Source organism: Petromyzon marinus (genome assembly GCF_048934315.1).
Source record: "Petromyzon marinus isolate PM22_M1 ecotype Great Lakes invasive population chromosome 84 unlocalized genomic scaffold, UKy_Petmar_22M1.pri1.0 chr84_unloc.4, whole genome shotgun sequence".
Taxonomy (NCBI): Eukaryota; Metazoa; Chordata; class Hyperoartia; order Petromyzontiformes; family Petromyzontidae; genus Petromyzon; species Petromyzon marinus.
The window spans coordinates 355,525-374,024 of record NW_027422641.1 but is presented as its reverse complement, the minus strand read 5'-3'; the positions used below and the strand labels follow the sequence as shown (position 1 = coordinate 374,024).

The 18,500-nt window shown below is 48.0% G+C and overlaps 1 long non-coding RNA gene across 1 annotated transcript; it reads right to left on the bottom strand.

Moving 5' to 3' along the window:
• Window positions 1-7,560: 7,560 nt before the first annotated feature.
• On the bottom strand, window positions 7,561-12,395 carry LOC142908496 (uncharacterized). Its single transcript, XR_012931813.1, has 3 exons — window positions 12,227-12,395; window positions 9,357-9,449; window positions 7,561-8,482 (listed from the first exon to the last, which is right to left on the bottom strand). It is a non-coding gene; the product is annotated as an uncharacterized LOC142908496 (long non-coding RNA).
• Window positions 12,396-18,500: the final 6,105 nt, after the last annotated feature.

The window sequence follows — 18,500 nt, the reverse complement described above, 5'->3', positions numbered from 1 at the left end:
CAAAACTCCTCCAGAGACGCTGATCTTGAAACCACTGGTCGAGCTGTTGGCAAGCCCAAACAGCTCCACCATCCTTCTGTTACACAGCAGTCAAACTCTTGCCTATAGCGATAAGCCCCTTATATCTGGACAAACAGAAGCTGTTTGGGTACACAGTGACTGGGCATTTGGGCTACATGACCCAGCCAATGCTGCCTCACCTGCCTTAGTATCTCACTGATGGGCATTTGTCCAGATCACTCAAGGATCTAAGCTGCTCACATAATCTAGTTTGTTAAGCCCACGGTGGATCGTAGACAACTCGAATATGCAAAACCAGTGTGGATGTTCCTTTAAAAGGGATCCAAATTTCTCAAATGTAGAGAAGGGAGGGGATATCTGGCTGAGAAGACCCAGAGCTTTACATGGAGCGACAGGCAATGCAGCATTCACAGTGTGTTACACAGCTGAGATAATTATGTTCAACCGATTCGGAGCATGACCTCTGCTGCCAAACTGGAGCTAGTCACATGCACCCTTTCCAGGTATGGAAAATTGTTCTGCTCTGTCCAAAACTGCCCCACTGCTCATGGGGAGTGGAGGGATGGGAGAATACGATGACACAGAATACCCAGGCAGGTGCTTTGTTTTATGTGGGGATGAACGTAAACCCCATTTCTTAGTAGTACTCTCGAAGTTCAACAAAAGCTTCTCCAGCTCATACTGGATATAATTCTTATGGTGGGGATGGTTGTAATGTGGAGGTGGGCAGTGGTAATGCACGCTCCTGTCTAATGAGGAACCAACAGTTTGAGACAATTTCATGATTATGTAAACAACGCCGACAAGACCTGCCCAACAACCTGTTGCAATATTGGAAATTAATGGATTAATGATTAAACGTGGTGTTTAATTGAAAAAAGAACGTAAAAACTGCTACAAGGGCCTAAGAAGGCAATGCAAAACTCAGATCTGGCATGAACAGAGGGGGCCTGATGGAAAAGCTGCAGCAGTTGAATAATAACTCTCAGTCAAATAAATAATGACTTTGCAAACTTCAGTCAGCTCAGGGGAGCCTACTTCAATATTTCCTGCGCAATTACAAATGCCAGTGGCAAGCTCCTCAGCAGTTGAAGGCAGAAACTAGCATGCTAGAAGTAATTATGCTCCCAAATGCAGAATCGCTCTTCGTCATATCCCTTTGAAGAGCTCATGCAAGCCACAGCAACCAAAGACCCTACACCTTCTGCATTGAGCCATTTGAGTATAAAGTGAGAGGTACCCTAAGAAAAATGAAAGAAATCACTAGTATCCAACACTTGCAATATCAGAGTAGAAATGCTGACACCCAGAGGCTCAACTATCATCACATGGGTGAGTAAGATCTTTTAACACACGTGGAGGGCAGGCTTGAAACCAGCTTTCAATGATGCAGCCTTTTTGGTTGGACTGCAGGCAGTCTTACTCGTGCCGTGTCAGTCATAGAAGTTGTTGGACCATACTTATATTTGCCTCAAGCAAGTCTTGACGAACAAAGTGGGGTATAATCTGCTGAGTAGTGTAGTGGAGGCTGTGAAATGAGAAATAATCAATTAGAGTGCCTTTAAAAAGAGCCTCTGTCAAGGTGATGTGCACATCAGTGAGATACAATCATCATTGGGAACAAGGTGGTGTACATTCAGCCTACATTTCTAAAGAGAGAACATACAGTGATGATCACAGGAGAAATCTGTGGATGGTAAGTGACAGGCCCAAATAATTGCATCAAAAGAAAAGGGAATGAGTGACCTCCGAATGAGTAAAGGTTGATTAGAAGTTCCAACAGGAAGCCTTGGTTGCTGGGCGGAGAATGAGTGAAGGGGAGTAAAGCGAGATGGTAGGGACGATATAGGAGAACATTGGGAGGGGAATGAGATGATGGGAGAGGCAAACAGGAGCGTGTCCATGGTGGAACTTGAAGACAGCAAAGGGGATATTGTGCTTGATGCAGAAATTAATCGGATACCAGTGGAGGTATCAAACACGATCACAGCTTTACCAATTAAAAACCAGGCAACAGAAACAAACATGAGTACAGCATTACCAAAGACAAGACTGTCACACTATATAAAGTCCCACTCATTTCATGGATCGTTATTAAACAAAGGTGTCACTTTAATCGACATTGTGAACTCGGGATGTTACGGGACAATGAGTCCCATAGGCAACGCCACGGGCTGAAGGGCACAGTGGGGGCTATCACTCCCTCGACTGACTGTGCGCGAGTAACAGACTTCAGCCTCTATTGACGATCTCTGTGAACAGGGAGGTGGAAGCCAATAGAGTTCATGTCAACAACAAAAACCGTGACCTTTAAAGAGACAATGCTCCTGTTAAAATACGATTGACAGTACATTACCATTTTTACATGCTTCAGAGTACTATACCCATTTTAGAAGCAGCGTTGCTTTGTAGATTGATTTTGTTACTGATGGAGATAGTAAAAAAAAGCATGTGGCAAGATGAGACGTTCATTCGAATCCGTGTTCTCAATGTCCTAGCCCCTTGGCATAGCCCCTAGGCTCGAGCACAAGACACTGATACTATTTTACTCAACACCCACCTCTATAACACCCCTAATCGCTCCTCCTCAATCCCGCTATGTTCCCCTCCCCCCATCGCGATGTTATTTATCTTCCAAAAAAACTTCTTCGATAACACCGCTTTGAAATGAAATGTTTATAGTAAGAGACGATTCAGGCAATGGCCCTTTTGTCACAGCACTTCAGTCTCCTCGACTTGTGACATCGGCACCACCCATGAGGAGGCCGCATTTGTTGCACTCCAAGATGGCTTGGTGAACGCCCCTCCCCTCCACTACCCCGACTTTTCCTTGCCGTTTGTCCTTGATACAGATGCTAGTAACACTGGCATTGGAGCTGTTCTGTTTCAAGTTGTCAATGGCGTCGAGAGTGTTATCGCATAAGGAAGCAGAGTGCTGTCTCCGGCTGAACAGCGGTACTGTGTCACACGCTGATAACTGTTAGCTATCGTGTTTTTCTTGCAACAGTATCTTCCATATTTGTATGGGAGAGACTTTGAGGTGCGCTCGGACCACGCGGCGCTGCAGTACGCGCTGCAGGTTGACCAGCCATCTGGCGAACTTTCACGCTGGTTGGAGGTCCTCCAGGACTACTCTTTTCAGGTTACCTATTGCAACAGCTCCCATCACACAAACGCGGACGCCCTGTCGCGATTACCCACGAACGAGAGTTGCGCAAGTTTTTCGGGCTCCGGTCGCTGTAAGCCGCGCAACGAACACTCGCCCCCTACCCTTACGGCATTCGCCGAGGTTGTAACATCTGAGGGGGCTGGGGATCCAGTGGCGCGTGATGCTGTCATTGGATTGGACCACGAAGAATGGGGGCACCTCCAGGTTGAGGACGTTCTCTGCTTAAATTGCGATGCCGTATCAGAGAGACTAATGGGGGCGAGGATCGATGGGGTGTCGCCTCTTTCATTCTCAGAGGCAGATTGCTCATGCATTGGGGCGGAGAGATGCGATGTTCCAACATTGTAGTGCCCACCGCCCTGCGGAGTAAGGTCATTTGGGCGGTGCACGAGCGTCTGTTGCACTTGGGTGTGCATAAACTAGCATTGGCCACACGTAAGTCGGATTTCTTCTGGCCTGGCATGGCTGAGGATGCTGCTAATTTGTTGAAGGGGTGTGTGCAGTGCACGTGGTAGAAGCCGCTTGTGGGAATAAATATTTTCTGGTGGGAGTCGAGTATTTCTCATGATGGCCTGTGGCCTGGCCGCTTCCCAAACAGTTGGCGGCAAAGATCACTGAGGCATTCCTCAATGGCTACGTAATTGTAGTGGCATGGTTGAACATGATCGCCACTAATCATAGCCGGCAGTACTAGCTTGTGTCAGTAGGGAGCAGAGGGGAGGCTGAACCTGCTGGATTAATGATGACGGGCCGTTGGCCAAGGCAATCCCTGGGGGAGCATCGTGACCAAGGGTCGGGACCCCAGATCCCGGGAAGGGGGCTGGGGAGATGATGTCATTCTCCAGACCCTCGGAGACGGTCCTAGAAGGAAGGCGTGGCCAGGGACGGAGTGAGCCAGGAGCCTATATATAAGTCAGGTCCCTGAGCGGTCCCAGCAGTTGTTGTCTGGCCGAAGACTGAAGAGCATCCTGGAGCCCTGAAGAGAAAAGCCCAATGGGCAGAGCAGAACCCCTGGCTAGGGTCGGCTCGAGCTTGTACCAGTGAAAGCTCCAGCTGATAACCAGTGCAGACTCAAGGGAAGACTCAAGCCCCAGCAGTATAGATGCCGTGATAGCCAGTGAGAGGCAAGCTAGTCTGGAGGGACTACCTCCATAGAGTATCGCGTGAAAGGGGCCATTACCCCATTCTGCAATAACCTGTTAATGTTATAATAAATGTGTTGCCTCAGAGTAAGCTTCCTCCAGTTTATTACCCACTACATTATGGACAAGAGTGCTCCCGAACGTCTTCTGAACAATCAGGGCAAAACATTTTCTTCAAAATTATTGCAAGAGGTGTGCGTTAGTTGTGAACCAAGAAAGTACGCATGTCACCGCACAATCCGCAGACGGATGGTATGGTTGAGGTGGCTGCACAGGACTCTGACCTTCATGTTGAGTCATCAGGTCAGCGAGAACACGACCCCCTGATTCATGTTCAGTTACAAGCCGCACCCAACAAGGCAAAATCTTAAATCTCTGACTCCGTGTGCTGTACCCTTCAAAAGCTTTCCGAAGTGCGGGAGACTTCCAGGGTAAATTCTGATTCGTGCCGATTGGCCAATGAATGGCTGAGGGGCTTCCGTACTTCAAAACATGAGTGGGCACCTGGGGACAGAGCTTGGTTGCACTGTCCACAGGTACCGGTGGGTACATCGCCCAAATTGCTCAAACCCTGGAGAGGGCTGGTTGATGTGATTCGGGTCATTCGACCGCAGTGTGTCCAGATCCGCTTGGGGCGGCGGAGTTGGTTTGTACACTCCTCTTGCCCTAAGCCCTTTATTGCTCCCTGTGAGTTTGTTCCATCTCCACACTGTGGGCGCCGAGGGACAGATGTGTCCGGCGAGCTGGCATGTGTGCCTGTTGAGGTTGGTCCTCAGCGGAGTCGTGTGCTTCCTCCCTCAGGTGCCGCGCGCCTGATGTCCCCCGAGCCGCCGCCTGCGCTGTCTTCACTTGATTCGGGAGAGGAGAACCCGTCGACCCGGCCTACTGCTCTTCGTGAGGAGCCGGATTCGACTGGACAGTTGCATATTCCCCCTGGGACCTCCAGGGAGAGTGAGCCCACCTCCACTGGAGGCCCAGCCACGAGGACTCGCTCAAAAACTCTTCGGATTTTGTGACACCCATGCACACACACTCCCACACCATCAGTTGCTTGTCACACTCAGTAGGCCATATCGGTTATTGGCTGAACCTAGCCTTTGTTGTGCTTATGGGTATTGCTACACGATGAGGATGGGAGTTGTTGGTGATGGAGGGGATTCCGTGCATTCGCGTTTTATATTTTCTCGTGTTGTTCTGTACATTTGTAGCTAGTGTATATATTGTATAGGTGGGCTTGGGTATTTATATGCTATTTGTTATTGTTAATTATTGAGGCACACATAGCGTTTAGTCATTTTTACTCGCTTTTTATCACCTTATTCACTTAAGCAACCATTGGAAAGATGTTCTAAATCATACCAAACATTAAAGTAATTTTAAATGGTATTTATCCAAATAGTGATATACCAAACATTCATAGAAGCTTATTTCACTTCACACCTACATTTGTAAACTCCCCCCCCGCCCCGTGCCGGTCCTCTACCATCCACTTCACACCCCCTCCCCCCCTCCGTGCCGGTCCTCTTGTGCGTTACGGTTATTTTATGCTAATTCCTTTGTCAAAGCATTGTTTCCTCCCACACAGCTTAAAAGGACGCGACCTGGGCTGGACTGTCTTCACTCCAACGCTGTCCTCATGACAGTACGGCCCCCTTCACCTGATGAAGGCCACTTGTGTTGTGGCCGAAACGTCATGATTTTTGTTGTTTTATTTTTTACCTACGTGACTTTACCGAATAGAACCAAAGAGTATGGATCCTTGCAGTCACGAAAGCTTCAAATCTAGAACTTATTCACTTAGTTAGTTTTAAGGGGGAGTTGACAGCCAGGACGGCTGAATGCTACGAATGAGGGGGGGGGGGGGGGTAATGTAGTGACATCGGGAATGCCACTGTGTAAGTGCCGGCCTGAGAGGCACGGCGTGCGATGTAATTACATCACCGACACCCCATATATGTAGGTGTAGTACCAGCCCTAGTGGGGCTTGGTGAGCGCTGAGTCATGGCGCTGAGTGGTACCACGCGTGGCGTGCAGTGCTGTCCTCTATAGAAGGGGTGTGAAAGTGTCAGCCATGAATGAGGTTAATGTGGGCCATTGCGCTCTGGTTGACCCTGGAAGGTACATGACGGGTAAAGTCTACACAGGGGTCCCAAGTTGGGGCTAGTGGGTAGTCACATGTCAGGGCGAGATCTTGCAATAGGAATCAAGAAGGTAGTCGTGGCCAAGGGCGGAGCCGGCCACGACTGGTGAGCATATAAACCGGGTCCCCAGAGGGACCGGGGTTCAGCTTTGCTGTTGTCTTCTGAAAGATCTACATTCAACGTCCGTGAAGAGTCACCAACACATAGGCAGGACTCAAGCTGGAGTCCTGCTCGTTGTAGCTATCCCAGAGTGTTAGCGCAGATAGCCTGGTGGTCCACCACCATAGGTTGTTATCTGGTAAAAGGGAAGTTACCCCTTCGTGTTGGTATAAATAAATTTGTTGCCTCCAAAGAGTATGTCTGCGACTCAATTGAACCGACTACACAATGGTGCAAAGGTCAGTAAAGTGACCGAGGCCACCAGGGGCTGTACCAGTATACCACATCAGATTAACAAGGGGCTCAGTGGTGGCAACAAGTTATCCCCTTCGCCTGGAATGCAGGAGATCGTGGGTTCGATTCCAACGCCTGGATATTTGGAGTTTGCATATTCTCCCCGTGGTGGCGTGGGTTTTTCTCTGGATCCTCGAGTTTTTTTCCCTCCACATTTAGAAATATGCATTTACAGTATTTGGCTGCTACAAATTTCCATGTGATATGCCACTTCGTTGAGCTATGATTTGTGGCCAGGTTGCTTTTGAAAAACAGCTATATAGCTCAGTGGTCCTTACTTGGTACAATAAAATAAAAATCTGCCGATTCCTGGAGTTATACTATAGGAAGGCCTGGGTACCCAAGGGACCAGGTTACACCATTTGTCAGTTCAATGAAAAATCGACAAACAATAAATCCAACAAACACACCCAGTGCTGAAATGCACTGAAAAACAGTAAATGTACCAGAATGAAGCAGTACACATCTTGTCAAGTTGTATTTATACAACAAAGATAACTAAAGAAAAATAACCAAATCCACAATTAGATGTGGATGTGAAAATAAAGTAAAGCCCTTCTGGATAATGGGCACCCTATGCCCTGTCGGTCGTGTTGATTTTTAACCATATTTCACCACGCCGACTAGTGCGGATTGGTGAAGCGAGGGGGGCAGAACTGATTCATTTGTCACTCGCCTCTGGATTTAGTCCATGGGTGTGTAGTGATGTGCGCTAAGCACTGTGCAATTGGACGACCCCACATGCCCTGGGCACCCTTTCGCATGAGATATTCAAACTCAATCTATTTTGCAGGTGAAATATTTCTGAAATAAAAATGCAATGAAGGAAAAACAGAGAAACTGACATGACACGGTGCACAGGTGTGAATTAATATATTATAATAATCAGTCACATTACTGACCATACAAGGCAAGCACACCATGGTGGTGCTCGCTTCATCCACCCAGCAACACACTTCAGCGCAATTGTTTCCCAGCGCCTATCTCGTGACTCGGTATGGGAATCGCTGCGGCGGTGTCCGCTCGTGCAGCTCCATGCGACCCACAGCAGACGCGCGCTCCCTATAGAGGATCCACGGTCGCGCGTCGTCTACGCCTACAGCACGAGCTCCGACACAAACATCCCCCATGGAGCTCCACAGACTGGTGGGGCAAGTGCTGTTATTGAGCTCCTATGAAGGCCGGCATAGTACACGAAATGGTAAGTGGTCAGAACCACGCCGGACCGCCTTTGTCTCCCCAATGTGTGATGTTTACACACCGCCCCAGATACTCATTTGCATTGCACACACATTTACTTCCATACCCCCCACCGCACACACACTCACACACTACACCGTCTTCCACACACACACATTTAAGCACCAATCAAAAATCCCCCGTGTATCCTACACAGGTGGTTTATATTCTGGACCACACCACCCACCGTCCCCCATGCACCACGAACTCCCCACACTCACCCACGCTGTGAAGTGTCGAGTCGCCCCACGTCTCTCGCCCCTGACGCGGCCCAGTTCCCCGTGTAGCCTCCTCTGCCGTGCTCTCAGCCTCTGGCCCTGACGCAGCAGAAAGGAGAGGGGTGGAGGGGTGACGGGAGGAGTGAAAGGAGCGTTGAGGGGAGGGTTGGGGGGAGGATCGGTGGGTGGAGTGGGTGGGGTGGGTGGGGTGGGGTGGGTGGGGTGGGTGGGGTGGGTGGGGTGGGGTGGGATGGGTGGGGTGGGGTGGGTGGGGTGCCCCTTGCTTTCTTCGGCCCCTCCCCCCACCTCTACTACTTATTTTAAGCCTCTGTCTGTTCATCCCTCCGCCCCTTTTTTCTTGCTTCTCTGTCCATCTTTCCTCTTCTTACCTCTTGTGTCCCTGTATATGTATTTCTGCTATCTTATACCTCGTATTTGTTCACTCTGTCTATGCTGGTATGTTCAACCCAGAGGATGAACACGAAATTTAGCACTCTTCTGAAATTCGTGGTCTGCCAGGCAAGTGTCTAACTGTGTCGTTGGCCGACTGGTATTGCATCACGTAAAATTTTCTTAGGTTTTTTGAATTCTCGTCTCTCATCTTCTTGTTGTATTTACCTCCGTGCAGTTTAACGCTCTCTATGTGTTGCGTTGATGTCACCCTATGTGCTATTTGTTTTTACACCTGATGAAGATCGCTTGTGTTGCGGTCGAAACGTCGTGCTTGATTTATTTTAATATAATTTTATGGTATTTCTACATACGTGACTTTACCGAAAAAACCAATGAGTTAATCAATGGTTCTCTGTGTGAGTGAGTCTATGTGTCTCCATGTAAGTGAGCCTATGGCTCTGTGTCAGTGAGACTTTGGCTCTCTGTGTGAGTGTACTCTGTGAGTGAGTCTATGGCTCTCTGTGGGAGTAAGTGGGTCTCTAAGGCCACAACCATCTTGCCCCCTGCCCAGTGCGTCCACCTGGTTGAGCTGCAGAAGTCTATTGTCCAACGCTCCAGACCGCACCGATATCCGACGTCCACCTCCAGCACAGACACCAGCAGATTCTTAGAACTGGTGGTGGACGTAAGGACACGAGAGGGGTAATAGTCAACCACCATTACCACCATCAATACCACCATTACAACCACCAAAATCACCGCTATCGTTAACACCACCATCAATATCACCACCTCCACCACAACGATCACTATCAAAATTACAATCACAATACTCTTTGGTTCTTTCGGTAAAGTCACGTAGGTAGAAAAAATAATAGATCACGACGTTTCGATCGCAACACAAGCAACCATCATCAGGTGAAAAAATATAGTGAGAAAGCTGCTGAAACACGAAGTTATATTGGCTTGAGATAAGCTCAGCCCAAGGGTAAGTGGGTGGGGCTAGAGGTAGAATTTGCATGTAAATACAACACCACATCGTGGAAAAGGAAAGAGAGAGACAGACACCGAGAGACATCCACACACAGAGAGAGGCACACACAAAGAGACACACGAGAGATGCATATAGAGAAAAACACACCGGCAGAGAGAGACACCAACACAGACAGATGCAGAGAGAGAGATAGACACAGAGATAATTACATAATTGCCCATGAATTACTATGGTGTGACAATGCCAATTACCAATGTCAAAGGGAACATCAATGAATGGTAAATGTGGGGTAATATCCCCAGAAGAGCATGTAGACTACATTAAAAAATAAAATAATCAGGCAATATAATATCACATATGGGTTCAGTTTAAAGTTTAATTATGACAAATAATACTGAAATAATTGTGCTCCATAGATATTCTTAATGGTCAAGTTACATAACCATCACGGAATCACTTAAGCTGACCATTTAAAAAGACGTTAATTGCAAGATGTTGAGCAAAGGAAATTGTTTGGAAGTTCATCTCACACCAAGTACATGTTACTATAAATCTAAATCTGCATAGTTCTCGATCAGAAAAGTCGCAAACATGTTTTACTACAAGCAAGGAGTTCGGTGTAAAGCTGTTAAGCAAATTAACCACTGCACACGATTTTAAAGTTCTCTGCCTCAAAGACAGCACTCTACCAAGTGTCACGACGCAGCTGTGCACGCCGCATGACAATAGGCGGAGTGAGTGAATCCAAGTAGACACTGACCCTGTCAAAGGGGATCCCATGTCTAGAGTATTTGTGGCTGGTGCTACACATTTCTATGTGATTAGCCATTTCGCTGATCTATGATTTGTGGAAAGGTCGCTTCTGAAAAACAGCCACATAGCTCAATGGGTCTCACCTGGTAAAATAAAAATAGTTTATAGAGTTCGTTCTGCCTCAACGCGTGTTTTCATAACGCCATTTGGATATGGCACGATGGATGTATTAGGGAACACGTTTTATAACGCGAATGCTAAGTGGATATAACGCGATTGAGTCAACAGAACCACGTCGCGCGAGTAGGAATGTGCGGTTGTACGGCTGCCTGGGCACAGCGTCACACGAGGCATTGGGATGCTGCTGGATGCTTCCTGATGCTCCCCACGCGCCTCAGTCTTTGTTCAGCCGACACACGCATCTCACGCTGTTATCACGGACTGTGCTTTACCCTGTATTAGTCATTGCAACGAGGGAGTTTACACAACGCGGTGTTATTCAGCAACGCAACTACCGCGTTATAGAACACTGCAGTAAATATTGTCGGGGAGTGGAAGGAGCAATGAACGTCATCTTGTAGCATGGAAAGGCATCGCAGCCCTAGCGAGCAGCCAGAGACAAAGCCTGCACGCACGGCAAAGTTGTGATTGACCCGGGGACTATTAGCAAGTGACACGTATGGACTAATGGTTACTCTAAATGACAATGTTGACGTTGGTTAACGTGCTACAAATATGCTAAATGCACATCGCATTAGTTCTGACAAATAGCGTACATTTTCTAAAAGTTATCGTTTACAATGGTTAATTTGTATAACATGCCAAGTGAGTAATTTGCGTGTGGACCCTGACAGCGGCACTCAATGTCCAACTCTTGCGAATGCTCTCAGGGGATCTTTACCGTGCGCTGCGTTCACTCACTCAGCCCCAATCTCCCTGTCGTGAACTCACCACTCACCCACTCACTCACCTCACCCTTCAACTCACTCACCCTCCTCACCTATTAATTCTCCTCATTAACTCACTCACCCTGCAATCCACTCCCTCACCCCCCCCTCCATCACCCGGCACTCACCGCCTGTCCGTGACCACCTCTCCCGTGCCTACAACCACAAACACCACCACCACCTCTCCCGTGCCTACAACCACAAACACCACCACCACCTCTCCTGTGCCTACAACCACAAACACCACCACCACCTCTCCCGTGCCTACAACCACAAACACCACCACCACCTCCTGCTGCTGCTGCTGTCGCGGTCTCCGCGTGGCGCCGCGGGCCCAGGGGGAGGCCTCGCGGCCCAAGAGCGGCGCCACGGCTCCCCCCCTCCCGCTCCTGGCCCCTCCCCCTCGTCCCTCCTGGCCCCTCCCCCTCGTCCCTCCTGGCCCCTCCCCCTCGTCCCTCCTGGCCCCTCCCCCCGGCCCCCCTCCGCCCCCCCCCCCGCCCTGCACGGCCACGCCACCCATTGCAAGAATGGCGGGAAGCGGTCGCGGGGCCGACCGCGCGCCGCCTCTCGCGTGATTGGCTCGCTTCGCGTCACGTGGGGAAGGCGGAAGAAGAGTATGGGGGAGGAGCTGCGCGGTTAGGGGCGGGGCCGTGGAGTCACGTGGTTGGCAATGATTGACAATAAGTGGGCAGGGATGGCTCTTACGTCAAAGCGTACGTCACATCCGGTAATGACGTTGGTATAAATAACACGCACCTTCGTGACGTGTCTCACACTTGTTTCTGTCCCGCGTGCCGTCAACACGAGCTGAGCATGGCGCTGCTGATCGTTGGCGTTCTGCTCTTGGCCCTGCTTGGGATGGGGATCTTCATTTATCTTCGTTTTACGCTTTCCATCTCAGACTTTCACCGCGAGACCACGACGCTGCAAACGGAGAGGCTGGGCCAGCAGAATGTGGAGCTCTGTCAGAAGAACAAGACGCCCCATCTGAAGCTACAGCAGCAGGAGGAGTTGATGGAGAACCGAGAGACTCTCCAGAGAGAAAACAGGGGCCTGGTTCAACAGCTTAAAGAGCGCCAGTTGGAGCTGGAGTCCACGGGAGTGCCTTACTGCGAGCGTGCGTCTCTCCGTGCGGATTTTCTCCGAGACTGCAATGCAGCACAGCGGCAAATATCGCTGCGCTGTAAAAAGGAAGGTCTCCGTAGGTCGCTGCGCATCCACCTGAGGGAGTTGAACTTCCTGAATCCACAGAGAGGGCAGGAGCAGTTTAGGCTGCGCGGGAAGCTGGGGCGTCACGAGGAAAAGTGGCACGGCGAAGAGAAGATGCGCAAAGAGTGCCGGCATCTCAGTAGACAGCTGAAAGAGCTGAAATGCGCCATTTCTCAAATTTACAAAGATGCCACCACCACCAACGCCACTGCCACCGCCGCTGCCACAGCTGCCACCACCGCCACCAAGCCCAAGAAATGAAGAGATGTATTAATTGGGTCCAAAAATGGCTGAAACGCAAGTCGAACATTTAAAAACATTGGGGCAATTTTGAAAATGACAGCGCCCCAATTAAAACATTATTCACAAAGACAAACGTTCCCCGTATAGAATCAAGAGACTATTGGGGCAAGTGCTATTAGCAAGGAGCAGCACCTAAGAAGGCCTCCACAATACAATCACAAGCACAAACACAAAGGTCCCCCATGTAGCCTCAACACACTGTTGGGGAAAGTGTTGTACAATATATATTTATCTATGTTTAACTTATTTTGCATCATATGTAGTCAACCATACCAATGGGAGGTGTTGTTAATGAATAGTACAACTTTTGGATTCCATTACAGAGAATCGTTAGTAAGTCGAACAGTTCATAAGTCTGAATAAAATAGTGTACTGTATTTAAATTCACATACTGGAAGTGTTGTAAAATGTATTACGGTTTAACCAAAAATTGGAAGCATTGTTAAAGTCATAAATAACACGGAATATTATACATTTGCAAGTAATACTGTAATAAATACTGTATGGTAAACAAAAAATAAAGTTACGTAAATAGAAAAAAATGTTTTTATTGTCACTTACCTTGAGTCTGGATGTGGGCCCGTTTGTCGGGAGGGGGCATAATGAGTCCCCATAACTGCACACGGTGGGGTTGGGGGTGAACGTCCGCAAGCACACACACACAACAGCGACAGTCATCCCCCGAATAGCCTAGCCAGAATGTTGGGGCAAGTGCTGTTAGCCAGCAGCACCTATGAAGGCTGGAATGTCGCACGAGGGGGTGAGTGGACAGCACCACGCCCGGCTGCCTTTGTCTCCCCAGTGGTGATATTTACACACCACACCAGGCACTTATTTGAGGCTGAGTCGATCGACAGAAAGCCCAGCAACCATTAATATAATCGTTAAAGGTGTTGGTCGTGAGTGGGAATCGAACTGGGATCGGTGGGATGGTAGACAGTGTTCACCATTGCACTATCTCTCCCCACATACACACTCACAGGGGTATATGCGTCCGTGCACACACGCATAACAACAAGACAATAATCGCCATTTGTCCCTAAGTGGCAGTGACATCACCACAGCGCTTGTGCGGTGCTTGGTGCATTTTGAGGTCACTTGAAGTGTCAAAGGCTGGCTGGCAGGAAGTCATGAATAGACACAGGTACCATGGGTTGACTTAAGGTGATGACGGGCAGATGCAAAAGCCGTGCTCCCCACTGTGCCAACTTTCAGTGTTTCAGTCGTATAGCGCTCTGCTCATTGTTATGAGTGTCGCTCCGCTGCCCTACGCTATTGCTAGAGGGCAACTGCCTCCACCTCCCCAGTAGAGTCTTTGATGAACCTCCTCCACATAGGCCTATCGCGACACTGCTGCTACCAATCATCAGCAAGTTCAATCAGCTCCACATCCTTCTGTACCACATCAGTCCATCTGTTCTGTAGCCCATGCCGCGCCTGTTTAGCATGATCTATCCGCCCAAATTGAAGCTGCTTGGGGATGCGGTGACAGTGCATATAGACTTCATGACCCAGCCAATGGAGCCTGACTTGCCGGAAGAGCCCACTGATGAGCCTTTGTCCAGATATTTCAGGAAATTTTGGCCTCCTCACACAGTCCAGTCTGGTTAAACCCTGGATAGAGCGTAGGCAGGCTAGACCAAATGTTTCAAACCATTGCAGATACTCCTATAGAGAGAAATAAGGGAAGGCATAACTGTGGTCCAGAAGACATGAAGGTTTGTATGGAGTAACAGATCAGGTAGCTTCCATACAATGTTACGCAGCTGATGAAAATATAATGTCGCTCGAATGATTCGAAGTGAGACCTCGGCTACCAAAACAGAGTTGGTCATCAGCAAACTGCCCAAGTACGGAAATATCTCCACTCTCTCCACAACTGCCCCAAAATACATGGGGAATTGAGGGAGGGGAGCATTTTGATGATGTAAAATACCCAGGGAGGTGATTTGTTTTTGTGGGGCTGATGGTAACTGCCCATATTTTAGTAGCATGTTCCGTGTTTAGATGGAGTGTCTCCAACTCCTCCTTAGAGTGGGCAGTAATCACCAGATCATCACGAAAGCTTTAAATCGAAATTTAACCGCCTCTAAGGGGAGGGATTCCACACATCCTTAAGATCATTCAACAGACTCCGGGATAAGAAGGCTCAACTAATCGAGTCTCTCACCTTTCTGAAGAGATGCCGCGACTCTAAGCTATCCGTGGTGCTAAAGTTGAGGCTTAAAGGTCGTGATCTGAACGTGGCTCTTTCACTCCAGCGCTGTCCTACCAGACAGTCTCGTCCCTTCACCTGATAAAGGCCGCTTGTGTTGTGGCCGAAACGTCGTGAGAATATTATTGTGTTATTTTATTTTATCAATTTATTATTTTATTCTCATTCTACGTGACTTTACCGAAAGAACCAAAGAAGATGAATCATTGCAGTCACGAAAGCTTTAAATCGAAATTTAACCACCTCTACGGGGAGGGATTCCACACATCCTTAAGATCATTCAACAGACTCCGGGATAAGAAGGCTCAACTAATCGAGTCTCTCACCTTTCTGAAGAGATGCCGCGACTCTAAGCTATCCGTGGTGCTAAAGTTGAGGCTTAAAGGTCGTGATCTGAACGTGGCTATTTCACTCCAGCGCTGTCCTACCAGACAGTCTCGTCCCTTCACCTGATGAAGGCCGCTTGTGTTGTGGCCGAAACGTCGTGAGAATATTATTGTGTTATTTTATTTTATCAATTTATTATTTTATTCTCATTCTACGTGACTTTACCGAAAGAACCAAAGAAGATCTGTCTATGCTGGTATGTTCAACCCAGAGGATGAACACGAAATTTAGCACTCTTCTGAAATTCGTGGTCTGCCAGGCAAGTGTCTGTGTCGTTGGCCGACTGGTTTTGCATCACGTAAATTTTTCTTAGGTTTTTTTAATTCTCGTCTCTCATCTTCTTGTTGTATTTACCTCCGTGCAGTTTAACGCTCTCTATGTGTTGCGTTGATGTCACCCTATGTGCTATTTGTTTTTACACCTGATGAAGATCGCTTGTGTTGCGGTCAAAACATCGTGATTGATTTATTTTAATATAATTTTATTGCATTTCTACATACGTGACTTTACCGAAAAAAACAATGAGTTAATCAATGGTTATCTGTGTGAGTGAGTCTATGTGTCTCCATGTGAGTGAGCCTATGGCTCTGTGTCAGTGAGACTTTGGCTCTCTGTGTGAGTGTACTCTGTGAGTGAGTCTATGGCTCTCTGTGGGAGTAAGTGGGTCTCTAAGGCCACCACCATCTTGCCCCCTGCCCAGTGCGTCCACCTGGTTGAGCTGCAGAAGTCTATTGTCCACCGCTCCAGACCGCACAGATATCCAGACGTCCACCTCCAGCACAGACACCAGCAGATTCTTAAACCTGGTGGTGGAAGTAAGGACACGAGAGGGATAATAGTCAACCACCATTACCACCATCAATACCACCATTACAACCACCAAAATCACCGCTATCGTTAACACCACCATCAATATCACCACCTCCACCACAACGATCACAATCAAAATTACAATCACAATACTCTTTGGTTCTTTCGGTAAAGTCACGTAGGTAGAAAAGATAAGAGATCACGACGTTTCGATCGCAACACAAGCAACCATCATCAGGTGAAAAAATATAGCGAGAAAGCTGCTGAAACACGAAGTTATATTGGCTTGAGATAAGCTCAGCCCAAGGGTAAGTGGGCGGGGCTAAAGGTAGAATTTGCATGCAAATACAACACCACATCGTGGAAAAGGAAAGAGACAGACACCGAGAGACATCCACACACAGAGAGAGGCACACACAAAGAGACACACGAGAGACGCATATAGAGAAAAACACACCGGCAGAGAGAGACACCCACACAGACAGATGCAGAGAGAGATAGACACAGAGAGAATTAGATAATTGCCCATGAATTACTATGGTGTGACAATGCCAATTACTAATGTCAAAGGGAACATCAATGAATGGTAAATGTGGGGTAATATCCCCAGAAGAGCATGTAGACTAGATTAAAAATTAAAATAATCAGGCAATATAATATCACATATGGGTTCAGTTTAAAGTTTACTTATGACAAATAATACTGAAATAATTGTGCTCCATAGATGATCTTAATGGTCAAGTTACATAACCATCACGGAATCACTTAAGCTGACCATTTAAAAAGACGTTAATTGCAAGATGTTGAGCAAAGGAAATTGTTTGGAAGTTCATCTCACACTAAGTACATGTTACTATGAATCTAAATCTGCAAAGTTCTCGATCAGCAAAGTCGCAAACATGTTTTACCACAAGCAAGGAGTTCGGTGTAAAGCTGTTAAGCAAATTAACCACTGCACACGGTTGTAAAGCTCTCTGCCTCAAAGACAGCACTCTACCAAGTGTCACGACGCAGCTGCACACGCCGCATGACAATAGGCGGAGTGAGTGAATCTAAGTAGACACTGACTCTGTCAAAGGGGATCCCATGTCTAGAGTATTTGTGGCTGGTGCTACACATTTCTAACGTGATTAGCCATTTAGCTGATCTATCATTTGTGGAAAGGTCGCTTCTGGAAAACAGCCACATAGCTCAGTGGGTCTCACCTGGTAAAATAAAAATAGTTTATAGAGTTCGTTCTGCCTCAACGCGTGTTTTCATAACGCCATTTGGATACAGCACGATGAATGTATTAGGGAACACGTTTTATGACACGGATGCTAAGTGGATATAACGCGATTGAGTCAACAGAACCACGTCGCGCGAGTAGGAATGTGCGGTTGTACGGCTGCCTGGGCACAGCGTCACACGAGGCATTGGGATGCTGCTGGATGCTTCCTGATGCTCCCCACGCGCCTCAGTCTTTGTTCAGCCGACACACGCATCTCACGCTGTTATCACGGACTGTGCTTTACCCTGTATTAGTCATTGTAACGAGGGAGTTTACACAACGCGGTGTTATTCAGCAACGCAACTACCGCGTTATAGAACACTGCAGTAAATATTGTCGCGGTGTGGAAGGAGCAATGAACGTCATCTTGTGGCATGGAAAGGCATCGCAGCCCTAGCGAGCAGCCAGAGACAAAGCCTGCACGCACGGAAAAGTTGTGATTGACCCGGGGACTATTAGCAAGTGACACGTATGGACTAATGGTTACTCTAAATGACGATGTTGACGTTGGTTAACGTGCTACAAATATGCAAAACGCACATCGCATTAGCTCTGACTAATAGCGTATGTTTTTTTAAAGTTATAATCGTTTACAATGGTTAATTTGTATATCATCCCAAGTGAGTAATTTGCGTGTGGACCCTGACAGCGGCACTCAATGTCCAACTCTTGCGAATGCTCTCAGGGGATCTTTACCGTGCGCTGCGTTCACTCACTCAGCCCCAATCTCCCTGTCGTGAACTCACCACTCACCCACTCACTCACCTCACCCTTCAACTCACTCACCCTCCTCACCTATTAATTCTCCTCATTAACTCACTCACCCTGCAATCCAC